Here is a 14,618-nt window from a genome sequence, read left to right as displayed (position 1 = left end):
AGCCCCGCATTGGGCTCTGCACTTGATGGAGAGTCTGCTTGAGATTCTCTCTCTCTCCCCCTCTCCTGGCTTTCTCTCTCTCTCAACTAAGTAAATCTTTAAAAAATAAAATATAATATAATACCTATTTGATAATGCATCATGGATATCCCTCCAGCTCAATAAATATAGATATGACTCATTCTTTTAAATACTGGTGTAATTCCTCAATATGAATAGACTGTAATTTATCGAACCATTTGCCTAGCGATGGCTAGTTAGGTTGTTTCTATTTTTGGTTTTTGCCACTATAAACAATGTTACAATAAAATATATCTCTATACATCTATCTTTGCATATGGTGTTTAGATCTCAAAAGTAGGAACAGGGAAGGATAAGTGTTTTTTATTTAATTGGATATTGGCAGATTATATACCAAAGAGATTACAGCAGTTCTCACTCTCACTAAGCAACATATTGAAAAGCCCATTTTGTCATGTCTTCACTAGCACTAGATGCTATTGCTCTTTTGAATTTTTGCCAATTGTATTGATAAAAATATGTTGCCTTAATTTCAAAGTAGCTCTAACCAAGGTAAACCTATGCTTTCCTACCTTGTATAAAAGTCTCTTTTCACATCGCTCCCATTTTTCAGTCCTGTTCTTGGTCAGTATGGATCACATCCCTCCAAATGGTACTATCAAATACATTGGATGATAGAAGGCAGGCCTGGCCAAAAGGGAGCTATTCCCATTGTTTGTTTGTTTTTCGACTTAAAATATTCAGCCTAATGGGAAGAATTCCTTATTCTGTCATTCTTTCTCAGAGCAGCCTGCTTATTTTCATCCTGATACCAACAAGAATCTGTGATTGTCTATTTATTCACTCGTATTAGGCAGGGTCACAGAACTTAGAACAGAAAACAACGCAAAAGCGTCTATTTGAAGAGAATGAAGCAAACAAACTATTTATGGATGCAAGGTCAGGGTTAAGACTATTAATAAGGACATCAAAGCACTTGGAAGTAGCACTGTGAGGAGTCATTACTATCAGTTTCAATTATTTATTGCTGTGTAACAAACCTCCCCACAACTTAGTGTCTTAAAAAAACAACCACCATTTACTTGCTCACAATTCTTCAATTTGAGCAGGGCTTGGTGGACATGGCATATGCCCACTCTGCACTTGGTGGAGTTCTCTAGAGCAACTCAGCTGGTGCTGGATGAGGATCCAGGGTGGGTTCATTTATACACCTGGTGCCTCTTCTGGAGTGGCTGGAATGGCAAGGGGAGAGTTGGGTTTGTCTTTCTTTCCATGTGACCTCTCATTTAATAAGTTAGGGTGAACTGTTAATAGGTGGCTAGATCCCAAAAAAAGTCAAAGTGGAAACTTTCAGGCCTTTTAAAAAGTTGTCACAGAACTGACCAAGCATCCCATTTACCACATTCTATTGGTCAAAGCAAGTCATAAGGCAAATCCAGCTTCAAGGGGAGGTGAAATAGATATTACCCTTTTTTTTTTTAAAGATTTTACTTATTTATTCATGAGAGACACAGAGAGAAAGAGAGATGCAGAGACATGGGCAGAGAGAGAAGCAGGCTCAATGCAGGGAGCCCAATGTGGGACTTGATCTCGGCATTCTGGGATCATGCCCTGAACTGAAGGCAGATGCCCAGCCTCTGAGCCACACAGGTGTCCCTAGATATTACCTTTTAAGGGAGGAGCATCAGTTGCATATAGAGTTGAGATGAATCATTAGTAACCATCTTTTTTTTTTATTATTTATTTGACAGAGCAAGAGAGCGCATGCACACGTACATGCTTGAGCAGGGGGAAGGAGTAGAAGAGAGAAGGTGAGAGAGACTCCCAAGCCGACTTCCTGCTGAGTACAGAGTCTGACACAGTGCCTGGTCTCACCACCCTGAGATCATGACCCAAGCCAAAATCAAGAGTTGGATGCTTAACTGACTAAGCCACCAGGCATCCTAGTGGCCATCTTTGCAGATAATCTACTACATATGCTTCAGTACAAAAAGACAAAAGGAGAAGTAGAGTTTCCGGTGAGATCTGGCACTGTGGAGGAAGGTCTGTCCTACAGGAGATGTAGTAATTGAAATCTATTACCAGACTGTGGGGCTATGGCAGGGGAAGACGGGCAGAAGTACCCTGATCTCTTTCTTCCTGCTTCCTGATTTCCTGCCAGTAGAAGGCAGCCTGGTGGATATAATTCAGAGGTTAACCCCACCTCTCCAGAAAGCAAAGCAATTCAGAAAAGGCCACTGAATGGATCGGAAATAGACTGAGCCATTGAAGAAAAAGCTTTTATTTTATTATTATTATTATTTGTTTCTTATGTTAGAATTTAAGTTTCATCAGGGGAGGAGAGCATCCATACTGATCACAGCTGATTCCCTGGAGCTAACAAGTGTCTGGTACTTCCAAGGTACTCAATAAAATGTTTTGAATTGACTTGCATTTAGTTATCTGAGGAGGAGTCATAAATTTGACCTTCCTTCTTTCTGATACTGCAAAAGAGACACCTGAAAGATGGCAATTGGGGGGGGGGGAGTTAAATGACAAATATGACCAGCTTGATCCTAAGGCCACAGTTTCACTATGGGGCTAGTCATAGTATAAAATGTGAATTCCATTTCCCTAGAGTCTGACATAGTGCTAGTAGAATATGTTTTGGTCTTCCTAGTCATTGTCTGAGCATTGTGCTTTTCTTCTTTGGGTCTGATGATGGACTCAGGTGCCCTGAATTAAGTGATTTGATTGTTTTCTATTTAATGTAGTACTACGAGAAGCCAGAAGTTATGCTTTTTTAAAAAATTGATATATAATTCACATACTATGTATCCACTCTTTTCAAGTGTGAATTCAAATTCAGTGATTTTTTTTTGGTGATTTTTAAATATATGTACAAAGTATGCAATCATCCCACTTATCTAATTTCAGAATATTATCATCATCCCTTACCCCAAACCTGTATTCATTAGCACTCACTTATCTTTGCTTTCTCCTTCCAGCCTCTGGCAACCACTAATGTACTCTCTGTCTTCATGGATTTGCCTATGGTGGACATTACTATAAATGGAATTATACAATATGCGATCTTTTGTGTCTGACTTCTTATGCTAAGCATAATGTTTTCATCCATTTATAGCATATATCAGTACTCCATTTCTCTCTCTCTCTTTTTCTTAGATTTATTTATTTATTTTAGAAAGAGTATGGGAGAGAGCACAAGAGCATCTGCACACACAGGAGAGGGGCAGAGGGAGAGGAAAAAAATCTCAAGCAGACTCCCTGCTGAGTGTGGAACCGGCTGTAGGGCTCAGTCTCATGATCCAGAGATCATAGCCTGAGCCAAAATCAAGAGTTAGATGCTTAACCAACCAACCCACCAGGTGCCCTCACTTCTCTTTTATGGCTGAATATTATGCCATACTATGGATATACCATATTTTGCCTATCCAGGCATCAATTGTTGTATAGTCTTTCTAAAGTTTTAATTACTTTCAATGTTAATTACTTTCAATGTTGCTGTGAACATTGTGGACAAACTTCTGTGTGGACATGTGTTTTTAATTATTTCAAGTGTATACCTAGGAGTGGAATTATGGAGTCATATGGTAATTCTATGTTTAACTTTAGAGGAACTGCCAGAGTGTTATCCAAGGAAGTTGCACCATTTTACATTCCTACCATCAATGTATGAGGATTCAAATTTCTTTACATTCTTGTTAGCACTCGATTATAGCCATTCCAGTTAACTGTGTAGTGGTATCTCATTATGATTTTGATTTGTGTTTCCCTGATGGCTAATGATGTAAAACATCTTTTTATGTGTTTATATGCCATTAGTATATCTTCTTTGGAGAATTGTGTATTAAAGTCATTTGTCCATATTTTAATTGATTTGTCTTTTTATTGTCAATTTTGAGAGTTCTTTATATATTCTCAATATAAGTCCCTTATCAGATAAGTGATTTGCAAGTACTTTCTCCTATCTATGGGTTATCTTTTCATTTTTTAAAATAGTGTCCTTTGAAGCACAGGAAATTTTTAATTTGATGAAGCCCAATTTATCAAATTTTTTTCTTCAGTTACTTGTGGTTTTGGTATTATATCTAAGTTAATAATGATAACTAGAATAATTGCTGCTTCCTGGCTTACATGAAGAACTTTTGTCTCTTTCCATTTGAGCACTTTTGTTCCAGAGATCATTCAAGGATTTCAAACTTGTATTCTTGATTAACACAACACTGAATCCATCAAGGGGAGGTGGCAGAGAGAGGGTGATGGTGTAAGTCCCAGTTCAAGAGTTCAAGTCCAAAGGCCTGAAATCCAGGAGTGCTGATGTCCACGGACAGGATAAAACAGATATCGCAGCTCACAGGGAGAGTAAATTTGCTCTTCCTCCACCTTTTTATTCCATTTTGGTCCACAATGGATTGAATGATCTCACCCACATTGAGGAAGGCCATCTGCTGTACTTATTTCACCAATCAAATGCTAATCTCTCTTAAAAAACACCTTCACAAATACACCCAGAAATAGTGTTTTACCAGCTATCTGAGCATCCCTTAGCCCAGCTTAAATAGCTGGTAAAACACTGGTTGACAGTAAAATTAACTATCACAGGAATTAAATGAGTTTAAAAAGATGCCTATAAAACTGTACATTAAGGGGAATAACTATGAAATGTTGTACAGATAAAAAGAAGGCAAACGTCAGTGCTTTGGCAAGAGTTGGACTAGGTTGTCAGAAAACAAGCTTTGCTCTGTGATTAGCTGGGTGACCTTGCCCAATCACTTAAACTCACAAGTCTCAATTTCCTGGTTTGAATGTAGGTAATCTTGCCAAATCTAACGACCTTTCTGTGTTATTATGAGATTGAAATCATGTAGTATGTATAAAAGTGCTTTGGATAACTTAACTTGTTATTCTGGGCATAGGGAATAATTCATAGAGACTTGCTTTCATTCTAAAAACTTACTTTGAATTGTTTATCATCACCAAATTATCCCTTTGCTTGGGGCCAGTCCCAAGTAATGTTTACTGTAATGAAACATTAACATGAGATTCCTCACTTGTTAGCTGGGTGAGGGCCAGGTCCTGGTACTTGACTCAAGGAAAGTAGTTATACAGTGTTTAATAACTGCCAGGCCCTCAGGGAACTCTGTGAATGCTTTGGTGCTAGGGTAAAATGTGACCAAAGACTATCAACCACAGTCTTTTATTGATCACTTGGAATGTAAAGGAAGTGTTAAAAAATAAAAATAAAAAAAAAAGACAACCTTACTGACATTGCAGTCGAGCTGGAAGACCTAAGCCTTTGTATCCTCACCCACTTAGCTCCTATCTCCCAGGCGCTTATGCAGAGAAAGATGGTCTGCCCAGGGGAACCCAATTTGAAGGGAGGGGGACAGTGAAACAAACAAATCATAGTAATCTAAAACACTGACTCCACTGTAGAGAAAGACACAATTACAAATCATGCAGTATTCAGGGATGATATTGTATATCCTTATGGATTGGTTTAGGCTTAACTGCTTTGGACAGTTAATGTTAATCTTTGGAAGATACACGTAGATACAACAGTTATTGACAGGCTAAGATAGAATAAGATCTTTAGCTGTCAGCTATTGTGTCAGACACCAAAGAGGACAAGACACCTGGAGTACCAACAACTCCCTCCACTACTACCCCTGCCCCTGACAAATCTCTGATTGTTATTCTAGACTAAGTAATTCAGACTTAGAGATATTTCACCTCTGGTGAACACATAACCTGGCTGGGGAAAAGAGATGGCCCTGGGACAACAGCAGCCCTTGTGAAGAACGGTGAAATTTTCCAGACAGAGGCTGAGAGGAAAGGGATGCTCCCATTTGAGAATACGAGGATCCAGAGACAAGGTTAGGATCTGGGGGTCTTCCAAAAAGTAAGCTCTCTTTATGAAGGGTTTAGCCTTTTAGGTGCTTTTTTCTTTAATCACAAAAAGTCATTTTTAGTATCTATAGTTTATACAATTTCCCTCATACTCTCTAGTTTCCTTTTGCTTCTTTTAACCCTTCAGTAAAATTTGACACATAGCTACTTATCAGCTGTGCCTCAATTTTCTTTTTTTTTAATTTATTTTTTATTGGTGTTCAATTTGCCAACATATAGAATAACACCCAGTGCTCATCCCATCAAGTGCCCCCCTCAGTGCCTGTCAGCCAGTCACCCCCACCCCCCGCCCATCCTTGTTCATTTCCCAGAGTTAGGAGTCTCTCATGTTCTGTCTCCCTTTCTGATATTTCCCACTCATTTTTTCTCCTTTCCCCTTTATTCCCTTTCACTATTTTTTATATTCCCGAAATGAATGAGACCATATAATGTTTTTCCTTCTCCGATTGACTTATTTCACTCAGCACAATACCCTCCAGTTCCATCCACATCGAAGCAAATGGTGGGTATTTGTCATTTCTAATGGCTGAGTAATATTCCATTGTATACATAGACCACATCTTTCTTATCCATTCATCTTTCGATGGACAACAAGGCTCCTTCCACAGTTTGGCTATTGTGGACATTGCTGCTATAAACATCGGGGTGCAGGTGTCCCAGCGTTTCACTGCATTTATATCTTTGGGATAAATCCCCAGAAGTGCAATTGCTGGGTCGTAGGGTAGCTCTATTTTTAACTCTTTGAGGAACCTCCACACAGTTTTCCAGAGTGGCTGCACCAGTTCACATTCCCACCAACAGTGCAAGAGGGTTCCCTTTCTCCACATCCTCTCCAACATTTGTTGTTTCCTGCCTTGTTAATTTTCCCCATTCTCACTGGTGTGAGGTGGGATCTCATTGTGGTTTTGATTTGTATTTCTCTGATGGCAAGTGATGTGGAGCATTTTCTCATGTGCTTGTTGTGTGCCTCAATTTTCTTATTGTAAGATGGAGATAATACCCACCACATAGGTGAGGATTAAATGAATTAGTGCATGTTAATTAATGTGCAATTACTTTGAGTTAGATTAGGACACCTGGCAGTGCCTAGCACATAAAAGTGCTCAGTGGATGCTGTTTTGGGGGCCGTTATTACTACACACCTCCACCTCCTCCTCCTCTTCTCAAGGCTTTTCAACATCAAGAGAGGCCAGGGCCCCTTTCATTTTTTGTGGCTACTACTATATTAAAAAATAAGGAAATTACAAAATATGATTGCAAAATATTGTGGTATGCTTTAAACGTTTACATGTAACAAATTAGTGCTTTGCAACACACACAAAAGTACAAGCAGTAAAACTGTGCCCTCATGGGGTAATTACACAGTATAGAAATTGCATACTCTGGACACTATAGCTTAGAAATTAAGATGTAAGCCTAAAGCTTACAAGATGAATGTCAATATTTTCTAGTCCTGCCAGCCTATCTTCCTATCTTTATGCATAACCTCATTTGGAAATAAATTTAAAGGCAAATTTAGTCCCTTCGTGAATGGCAGACCAGACCGAAAGGCTCTTTTGCATCTTTCCATCCCCAATCCTGTAGGTTCTAGGTAGATTCACAAAGAGAAGTAAGGGGCCCTTTCCCCAGACCTCCTCCCACCACCTTTGTGGAGAGAGGAGTGGCCAGGGAACAAGCAGCTTAAAGGAGCAGTATCAAGACGGTGATTCTAAAAGGGACAATCATTATTCTCCACCTCACCTCTTTTGCTAATATTCAGAGTAAAAATCTGGGAGGAGAGAGAAGCTGACATTTCAGTAGCTTGAGTAGTGCCTGGTTGTATACCATCTCAGGTAAGGCAGGGTTCAGCTTCATGAGCTGAACCTTTTTTTTTTTTTTTTTTAGTTTTTATTTAAATTCTAGTCAGTTAGCATACAGTGTAATATTAGTTTCAGGTGTGTAATATAGTGATTCAGCACTTCCGTACATCACCTGATGCTCATCACAAGTGCATTCCTTAATCCCCATCACCTAGTTTACCCATACCCTCCCCCCCACACACACTTTTAATCAATTACTATAGTTACTATTCTTTATGATGTTCAGATTATCTCAACTTTGGCCAGGGGGCTCTTTTTCACTATGAGTCCCTTCTTTGACTTCATACTAGACTTTTTTTTGTGTGTGTTGCTTCCTTGCTTTTTATTATGACAAGATATCCAGGCAGTCCTTTATATTTCTTGCCCCTCCTAGAGTCACCCATTTCTCCAAGGAAATGATATTTAGAGGCCACACTCTGAAGTTGAGAAGTGCTTATTACTATTGGGTTTATGGTTTCTAGAACTTTTCAGTGGAAAGAGCTTAGAGATGCTTTTTGTTTATTTTAAAGAAAAAAGACATTATGAGATCAAACTAATTCAAAATATTCTATTATAGGGTATTACTTGACTTTTTGGTTTATGTATTTGATTTTATTTTCTCCTATTTTGAAAATCCTGGTTCCTAGCAACATTAACAGTTATGTATTTGCTTTATTCTCCCATGAGTATAATAGTTTCAGAATAATAATAGCAATAGTATTGCTAACAATATGAGTACTAAAAATAGTTTAAGATATTTTTTGCAGTTCTTTTTCCCTACTAGGAATATACAGTCAAATTGTTATGTTTTAAAGTCATATGAGGGGCACCTGGGTAGCTCAGTTGGTTAAGCATCTGCCTTTGGCTCAGGTCATGGTCTCAGGGTCCTGGGATCGAGTCCCTTGTAGAACATTGGGCTCTTTGCTCAGTAGGAATGTGGTTCTCTCCCTACCACCAGCCCCAATCTTGCTTTCTCTTGCTGTCTTTCTCTCTCTCTCAAATAAATAAAATCCTTTTAAAGAATAAAGTCATATGAAATAATTTCTTCCAATATACTGTTAGCTTTTGTTTTATTTTATTTCTATTTCTTTGGGAGTAATTTTATTTTTGCTAGTTAATCATTTGAATATCTATGTGGCTGGAAGTCAAAGCTACAAAACAAATTATCTTCAGAAGTCTAGTTTCTCAAAAACAGTTTCTTCAACAAATGGTGTTGGGAAAATAGCCACATGCAGAAGAATGAAACTGGACCATTCTTTTATACCATACCAAAGATAAACTCAAAATGGTTCAAAGATCTAAATGTGAAGCACGAATCTATCAAAATACTAGAGGAGAACACAGGCAACAACCTTTTTGAACTTGGCCACAAGAACTTCTTGCAAGACACATCTATGAAGGCAAGGAAACAAAAGCAGAAATGAACTATTGGGAGTTCATCAAGATAAGAAGCTTCTGCACAACAAAGGAAACAGTCAACAAAACTAAAAGACAACCTACAGAATGGAAGAAGATATTTGCAAATGACCTATCAGATAAAGGACTAGTATCCAAGATTGATAAAAAAACTTATCAAACTCAGCACCCAAGAAACAAACAATCCAGTCATGAAATGGGCAGAAGACATGAACAAACATTTCTCCAAAGAAGACCTACACGTGGCCAATAAGCACATGAAAAAATGCTCCACATCACTTGCCTCAGGGAAATACAAATCAAAACTACAGTGAGATACCACTTTACACCAATGAGAATGGCTAAAATTAACAAGACAGGAAACAACAAATATTGCTGAGGATGTGGAGAAAGGGGAACCCTCGCACACTGTTGGTGGGAACGCAAGCCGGTACAGCCACTCTGGAAAACAGTGGGGAGGTCCCTCAAGAACTTAAAAACAGAGCAACCCTATGACCCAGCAATTGCACTACTGGGTATATATCCCAAAGATACTGATGTAGTGAAACACCGGAACACCTACAACCCAATGTTCATAGCACAATGTCCACAATTCCACAATGTCCACAAAGGACATTGTGGAAAGAGCCACAATATCCTTTGACATATGAATGGATAAATTGTGTATATATATACACACACACATATATATACACACACACAATGGAATTACTCAGTCATCAGAAAGGATGAGTTCCCACCATTTGCTTTGACATGGATGAAACTGGAGGGTGTTCTGATGAGTGAAATAAGTCAATCAAAGAAAAGCAATTATCATATGGTTTTACTCATGTGTGGAATATAAAAAATAGTGAAAGGGACTATAAGGGAAAGGAGGAAAACTGAGCAGGGAGAAATTAGAGAGGAAGACAAATCATGAGAGATTCCTAACTCTGGGAAACAAACAAAGAGTTGCAGAAGGGGAGGCAGGTGGGGGGATAGATGGGGTAATTGGGTGATGGGCACTAAGGAGGGCATTTGATGGGATGAGCACTGGATGTTATATGTTGGCAAATTGAATTTAAATAAAATATTTTATTTTTATTTTTTATTATTTTTTAAAGATTTTATTTATTTATTCATGAGAGACACAGAGAGAGAGAGAAAGAGAGAGAGAGAGAGAGAGAGAGGCAGAGACACAGGCAGAGGGAGAAACAGGCTCCATGCAGGGAGCCCGATGTGGGACTCGATCCTGGGCCTCTAGGATCACGCCCTGGGCCGAAGGCAGGAGCTAAACCACTGAGCCACCCAGGGATCCCCTAAATAAAATATTAAAAAAAAAAAAGTCTAGTTTCTCACCTTATCCCCTTTACCCTGTTTTCTCCCTCCCCAATAGGTAACAATCTGTTTTAAATGTATATAAGCATTCTATATAATCTATATGTAAGTATGTATGTATTTAAACAGAAGTTTATTAAAATGACTTTGTTTTGCTTTGCTTTCTTACTCATTGTTACATCTTAGAGATCACGTCATAACATTTTCACAACTTAGAGAACTCTACTGCAGGTATGTACTATTATTTATGCAGCCAGCTACCTACTGTTAAGCATTTGGGTTGTTTCCAGTTTTCTGCCATAACAAATAATGCCAGTTTATACTTGCAAAGTATGGATACAACTCTTCATATTTCATAAGTGTTATTTTGGGATAGATACTTGAAAGTGGGATTTCTGGGTCAAAAAGAAAATGAAAATTTTTGAGATATTGCTAGTTCTCCTCTCTACAGGTTGTACCATTTTGCCTTCTCATTATTAAGGAATGGAAGGATCAGTTTCCTCAAAGTTTCAATACAGAATGTGTTGTCAATCTTTTGGATTTTTTTTTTCCAAATAGGTGGCAAATGATAGGTGAGAAATGATATCTCAGCATTGTTTGAATTCATGTTTCTCTCACTATTAACAAGATTGAACATCTTTTTGCATGTTTGAATCATTTGCTTTTCCTTTTTTATGAAAGGAGAGTTCTTTCTGTCTCCTTTTCCATGATCTCCAGTACTTTCGAGGTCCCTGGTGCTTTCTGGTTTGATCTTCAGGCCCTCAGGTACAACACAGCAGTGGACTTACGGCAGCTGCACCTATGTCAGGGGCCATATGGTGGGAGGACAGAGAGAAAAGAAGCAATAGGTGTTCTCCCCACCTCCTTGGGATCACAACCCCTCTGATCATAGAGGAAGGTTCCTTTCCTCGGAATGTTATGCATCTATAGGCTTGGCTGCTTTTTACTGTCACTGTTGTTTCTGCTTTTGCCATTATGGGATGACCTTGGGGTTGGTGCATGAGAGGACAGAGAAGTGAACAGCTCCAAACAATTTTTCCATTCTCCTTTAGCCTTAGGAGTTACCTTTCCCTCTCCTGAGGCCAGAGCTAGAGGGCTTCTTCTGGATATCTCTTTTTCTACACCCAGTGCCCAGCTTCAGATATCAAAATGTCTTGAAACCAGCCTGGGACACAAGAAAAAACGAAAAGGAAACTCACAGCTGACTTGGTGGTACCTCACATTCAGGTCTTCTTCAATTTGCCTTCTACTGTTTAAATTAAAACACCATACTTTCTAGCCACATCTAGTGGGAGGGAGAGAGAGAGAGGATGGAATGTACTTACTCCATCTTACCTGGAACTAGAACCCCTGCCTCAGGGATTTTGCACTTATTTTCTTCTCTGCTTGAAATGCTGTTCATCTAGATCTTTAGTTGACTAACTCCTACTTGTATTTCAGGTTTTACCACAAACGTCACTTGCTCAGAGAAGCCTTTCCTGATACTCTTTCTCATGTAGCCTCTTTCAGTCCCAGACACTCTGCCACATTAATTATTGTATCATCTTCATAACATTTATTACGACCTGAAATTATCTTCTTTATATGTTTACTTGCTTCTTGTCTGTTTCTCTCCCTCCTCTGTGAATGGTTGACCTATCTTGCTAATTTCTCTCCTGCCTTTAGGACAGTGACATGTAGAAAGTACTCAAATAGGTGTCACATAAATGAATGCGAAGGAATTAACCAGCATTTGGATTAAATAATATTTGTTGGCTGATAGTCTGAAGGAAGTAATATCATTAGGCTAAGACCACAGACATGGGGCAGTGGCCATGTGGTGTAGGAGTGGGAATTGGAACTGTGGTTCTCGTCCTGGCTCTGATACGGATTTGCTCTGTTGTTCTGGAAAGGTCACTTCATCCCTTTCGGACTTAATTTTCTCATCTGAGAAATATTAAAATGATATTTGTTGGACGCAAAAGTCCTTCCAACTTCAGCATTTAAGGATTCTCAAACATTTACATCAACAGTAAGCCTTTAAAGTTAAATGATGAAAGGAAGGAAAGAAGAAAAGAAGGAAGGAAGAAAGGAAGTACGTTATATGATCCACGAGTGTATCAGTTATACTGGAAGAACCTATGTCTCTGCAATACAAACTCTTGCTTTGACAAGAAAGTGAATGAGATAATTATAGGAAAAAAGTCTCCTTAGGTTCTGACACTAAAATGATCTGCTCGCTCTGGCAGTATATATCTCTTTTAATAATGACTTTTTTTCTTCCCTACAATTTCATGTATAACATCTATTCTTAACATAGCCTCAGACCTGTACTGCAGTGTCATTTGACTTTGGGAATTGCTGGGTGTTTCATTACTCAGACTCCTACCTTCCCCCCACCCCTGCATAGAGTAGACAGAAAAAGAGGTGGTTTCCTGAAACTTTTGGCTCTATCAACCTGTCTCCTCCCAAAACATTTCCCCAGCACTGACCCTCTAGTTAAGTCTGGAGAATCATGTTAAGTCTTAGTAGAATCATGCCTCTTCTTCCTACTGTAATTAGTGTGAACACAAAGACCCTATTATTTTTAGCTTGCAGCAGACATCCTGGGCCTCTCCAATTTGGCTTAAGTACTTTGGTTTTCCTCAAGTTCCTTGGAATATTGGCTTTAGGAGACCTTAGGCCAGACCCAAACATGCTGAGGCCCTGGAAGTCTGTACCAAGAATGTGGTTGTATGTAAATGAAGTGCTTTGCTTTTTTTATACCTGTCTGTAGTGTTGGTGTGTGAATCATATTCAAGTTGTCTGCCACAATGGAATGAACAGCTTTTTTAGAAATGTCAGGAAAGACGGCCTATGTTCTCCCCATCTCTAGTTTCCATCATATTTTCACCTATTCACCAGGTCTTAATATTCATTTAGCTACAAAACATTTGCTATGTTCTAGATACTGTCTCATCCAGGCGATGAATCTATATACAAGGAGAGTTTTTATTTTCCTTCACAAATATTTTGACCTTTGACTGCTATTCAGTTCTGTCACTGCATCTCTGAATCTCTAATAATACAGTACCTATGGTTTCCTTAACATAAAGATAATGAAATTGTCATTCAGAGTATTTTTAAATGACCTGTATAATTATCACATAATCTAGCTGCTGGGCTGTGGGGTAAATTAAATTTTGCTGTTATAAAGTTTTAAGGGAAGAACGTTTATGGGCTGTATGTACTATTTGAAGAGAGTTATTTTTCATTATTTGTGTGAGCCCACATTGGAGAGTTATGCAGAGATTCAAAAATGAAGTGCATAGTCATTACACTTTAAGTTCAGAGATGTTCATTTCTGTGTTATGTATCATACAAAACATTGTATTCAATTTTATTGTCTACCACTAGAGAATTGATTAAATAAGGTAGAAGATAATTTTTTAAACTTAAAAAAAACATTTTATTTATCTATTTGACACAGAGAGAGATTGAGAGCACACAAGCAGGGGGAACGGGAGAGGGAGAAGCAGACTCCCCACTGAGCAGGAAGCCTGATGCAGGGCTTGATCACAGGACCCCAGGATCATGACCTGAGCCAAAGGCAGACATTTAACCTACTGAGCCACCCAGGTGCCCCTAAAGTAGAAGAGAATTAATTACAGCATTACAATTGTTTTAGAATTGTAATAATATTAGAATGTGTTTACAATATATTATTAAATAAAGAAATTAGTTTATAGCAGCATGTGACCTGACTCTATTTTTTAAATTGTAATACATATATAAAAATATGTTAAAAATGCAAAAATATGTTAAAATTATTTACATGTAAATAAGTCAATTATAAATATATTTGCCAATATGGTGTATATACATGTATGTACAGATGCATATATATGTATATATATACACACATACACACATATATATTTACAAAGCTGAAGGAAAATATTAAATTCATCATAACTATTAATAATTAGTGATAATCCCTCAGTTATGGGTGATTTATAGTATTGCATAGTGGTTAATCCCATGGATGCTGGAGTTGGTCTGCATGAATACAAATCCTGGATCTACCAGGCCATGTGACCTTTGGGAAGTTGTGTAACCTCTACATTATGTCTCAATTTCCTCTCTATAAAATGG

At 38.3% G+C, this 14,618-nt stretch overlaps 1 long non-coding RNA gene across 10 annotated transcripts in view; it reads left to right on the top strand.

Annotated features, from left to right (window-relative positions):
- The window catches only part of LOC140632387 (uncharacterized), a 51,040-nt gene that overhangs the window by 9,322 nt on the left and 27,100 nt on the right, over positions 1-14,618 (top strand). For 2 of the 10 annotated variants that reach the window (XR_012029953.1, XR_012029947.1), the window contains 3 exons: positions 1,773-1,832; positions 10,692-10,736; positions 13,954-14,137. The exons of 1 other annotated variant lie outside the window; for it this stretch is intronic. This is a non-coding gene — a long non-coding RNA (uncharacterized lncRNA). Of the gene's footprint in view, positions 1-1,772; positions 1,833-2,338; positions 3,496-10,691; positions 10,737-13,953; positions 14,138-14,618 lie in introns of those variants that run through there. 7 more of the 10 variants (XR_012029951.1, XR_012029946.1, XR_012029948.1 and 4 more) reach the window with 4 other exon arrangements.

Source organism: Canis lupus, chromosome 4 (assembly GCF_048164855.1).
Source record: "Canis lupus baileyi chromosome 4, mCanLup2.hap1, whole genome shotgun sequence".
Classification (NCBI taxonomy): Eukaryota; Metazoa; Chordata; class Mammalia; order Carnivora; family Canidae; genus Canis; species Canis lupus.
Note: the sequence above shows the minus strand (reverse complement) of the source record. Positions and strands in the feature narration are given on the sequence as shown.